The 3,789-nt window shown below is 38.2% G+C and overlaps 1 protein-coding gene across 1 annotated transcript in view; it reads left to right on the top strand.

Annotated features, from left to right (window-relative positions):
• LOC139388340 (phosphatidylinositol transfer protein alpha isoform-like) overlaps window positions 1-2,558 on the top strand; it is a 57,267-nt gene extending 54,709 nt beyond the window's left edge. Inside the window, exon 12 of the mRNA XM_071134953.1 lies at window positions 1,698-2,558. The gene's annotated coding sequence lies outside the window, so the exon portion shown is untranslated. The remainder of the gene's footprint in view (window positions 1-1,697) is intronic.
• Window positions 2,559-3,789: the final 1,231 nt, after the last annotated feature.

Genomic DNA, 3,789 nt, shown 5'->3' on the forward strand with positions numbered 1-3,789 from the left:
GTACCAAACAACACAGTACAAAACAACACCGTACAAAACAACACAGTACCAAACAACTCAGTACAAAACAACACAGTACCAAACAACACAGTACAAAACAACACCGTACAAAACAACACTGTACCAAACAACACAATACCAAACAACACAGTACAAAACAACACCGTACAAAACAACACAGTACAAAACAACTCAGTACAAAACAACACAGTACCAAACAACTCAGTACAAAACAACACAAAACAACACTGTACCAAACAACACAGTACAAAACAACACAGTACAAAACAACACCGTACAAAACAACACAGTACCAAACAACACAGTACCAAACAACACAGTACAAAACAACACCGTACAAAACAACACAGTACCAAACAACACAGTACCAAACAACACAGTACAAAACAACACAGTACAAAACAACACAGTACAAAACAACTCAGTACAAAACAACACAGTACCAAACAACACAGTACAAAACAACACAAAACAACACTGTACAAAACAACACAGTACAAAACAACACCGTACAAAACAACACCATACAAAACAACACAGTACAAAACAACACCGTACAAAACAACACCATACAAAACAACACAAAACAACACAGTACAAAACAACACAAAACAACACAATACAACAGTGTACCAAACAACACAGTACAAAACAACACAAAACAACACTGTACCAAACAACACAGTACAAAACAACACAAAACAACACTGTACCAAACAACACAATACAAAACAACACAGTACAAAACAACACAGTACAAAACAACACCGTACAAAACAACACCATACAAAACAACACAGTACAAAACAACACAAAACAACACAGTACAAAACAACACAAAACAACACCGTACAAAACAACACAGTACAAAACAACACAGTACAAAACAACACAAAACAACACAGTACAAAACAACACAGTACAAAACAACACAAAACAACACAGTACAAAACAACACAAAACAACACCGTACAAAACAACACAGTACAAAACAACACAGTACAAAACAACACAAAACAACACAGTACCAAACAACACAATACAAAACAACACAGTACAAAACAACACTGTACAAAACAACACAAAACAACACCATACAAAACAACACAATACCAAACAACACAATACCAAACAACACAGTACAAAACAACACAATACCAAACAACACAGTACAAACAACTGTTCTTCTGAATGTTTATGGAACCTGTTAGTATAGAATATATCTCTTAGTATAGAATATACCTGTTAGTATAGAATATATCTCTTAGTATAGAATATACCTGTTAGTATAGAATATATCTCTTAGTATAGAATATATCTGTTAGTATAGAATATAGCTGTTAGTATAAAATATATCTGTTAGTATAGAATATAGCTGTTAGTATAAAATATATCTCTTAGTATAGAATATACCTGTTAGTATAGAATATACCTGTTAGTATAGAATATACCTCTTAGTATAGAATATATCTCTTAGTATAGAATACACCTGTTAGTATATAATATTTTTTTATATTGAATATACATGTTAGTATAGAATATAGTTGTTATATAGACTTTTCCTGTTTTAGAGAATATACTTGTTTTATAGGATATACCTGTCAAATAGAATATACCTGTTAATTGATTATCATTATTTATACAACTCTCTCTCTCTCTCTCTCTCGCTCTCTCAGATCAGAACTGTAAACCTGACAGACACCAACGGATTCAACGCTCCTCCCCCACCTCCTCTTCCTCCTCGTCCTCCTCTTCCTCTCTGTCAACAGAGCTTCTCCGCCCCCCCCTGGTCCCGCCCCCCTCCCCAGATTGGTACAGTCTGCCATTAAGACAGACAGTCAGTCCTAGTGTACATATCCACTATATATAGTGTGTGGGGGCAATAAGGCCCAGCTGTGAGTGTGGGGATGTATTATAATATAAACAGGGTTTTTAAAGCATCAGTTCGTCCGTATTAAAGGTTGTCAGTTTCTTTTCAGGACCAAGCTGTATTCTGATCAGTGTTGTTTTGATCTCGTTGTGACTGTTGTTTTAATTGATTGTTTTGTTTTCGATGGGTCATCCTGTCTTCTGATTGGTTGAACACCACACCTCCTCCTCTTCATCTTCCAATCACGTTATTTGTATTCCCCTCTTCTTCATATCAACCGTTAAACAACTGACAGATTGTGGCAACAAACAAAAAAAAGGTGCCAGGTAGGCGGACCTTATACCTCACGGCCAATAGAATGGTTCAAAAGGGACAAACGACGCCTACCTGGCCTGCGGTTGGTGGAGGGTGAAGTTGCCCCTATAAGCTGATCTTGGGTCAGTTTTGCAGGTTCAAATCCAATAAAACTTTATTAGTCACATGCTTTGTAAACTACAGCTGTAGACTTAACAGTGAAATGCTTTCTTACGGGCCATTTCCCAACAATGCAGAGAGAAATATTTAGAAATAATAGAAAACTAATAACACAAGGAATAAATACACACTGATTAATGATACCTTGGCTTTATACACGGGGTACCGGTACCCAATGGTATAAAGTACTTAAGTAAAAATACTTTAAAGTACTACCTAAGTAGTTTTTTGGGTTATCTGTACATTAATTAAATTAACTACTTAATTAAATTAATGTACGATTTATATTTTTGACAACTTTTACTTTTACTTCACTACATTCCTAAAGAAAATAATATACTTTTTACTCCGTACATTTTCCCTGACATCCAAAAGTACTTGTTACATTTTGAATGGCTAGCAGGACAGGAAAATGGTCTAATTCACGCATTTAAAGAGGAAAATCCCTGGTCATCTCTACTGCATCTGATCTGGCAGACTCACTAAACACAAATGCTTTGTTTGCAAATTATGTGTGAGTGTTGGAGTGTGACCCTGGCTATCTGTAATGATGTCTGAGTGTTGGAGTGCCCCTGGCTATCTGTAATGATGTCTGAGTGTTGGAGTGTGCCCCCTGGCTATCTGTAAATGATGTCTGAGTGTTGGAGTGTTCCCCTGGCTATCTGTAATGATATCTGAGTGTTGGAGTGTGACCCTGGCTATCTGTAATGATGTCTGAGTGTTGGAGTGCCCCTGGCTATCTGTAAATGATGTCTGAGTGTTGGAGTGTTCCCCTGGCTATCTGTAAATGATGTCTGAGTGTTGGAGTGTTCCCCTGGCTATCTGTAATGATGTCTGAGTGTTGGAGTGTTCCCCTGGCTATCTGTAAATGATGTCTGAGTGGTGGAGTGTGTCCCTGGCTATCTGTAATGATATCTGAGTGTTGGAGTGTTCCCCTGGCTATCTGTAATGATGTCTGAGTGTTGGAGTGCCCCTGGCTATCTGTAATGATATCTGAGTGTTGGAGTGTTCCTCTGGCTATCTGTAATGATGTCTGAGTGTTGGAGAGTTCCCCTGGCTATCTGTAATGATGTCTGAGTGTTGGAGTGTTCCCCTGGCTATCTGTAAATGATGTCTGAGTGTTGGAGTGTGTCCCTGGCTATCTGTAATGATATCTGAGTGTTGGAGTGTTCCCCTGGCTATCTGTAATGATGTCTGAGTGTTGGAGTGTTCCCCTGGCTATCTGTAATGATGTCTGAGTGTTGGAGTGCCCCTGGCTATCTGTAATGATATCTGAGTGTTGAAGTGTGTCCCTGGCTATCTGTAATGATATCTGAGTGTTGGAGTGCCCCTGGCTATCTGTAATGATGTCTGAGTGTTGGAGTGTGCCCCCTGGCTATCTGTAATGATGTCTGAGTGTTGGAGTGTTCCCTGGCTATCTGTAA

This window comes from Oncorhynchus clarkii, chromosome 29, assembly GCF_045791955.1.
Source record: "Oncorhynchus clarkii lewisi isolate Uvic-CL-2024 chromosome 29, UVic_Ocla_1.0, whole genome shotgun sequence".
NCBI classification, from domain to species: Eukaryota; Metazoa; Chordata; class Actinopteri; order Salmoniformes; family Salmonidae; genus Oncorhynchus; species Oncorhynchus clarkii.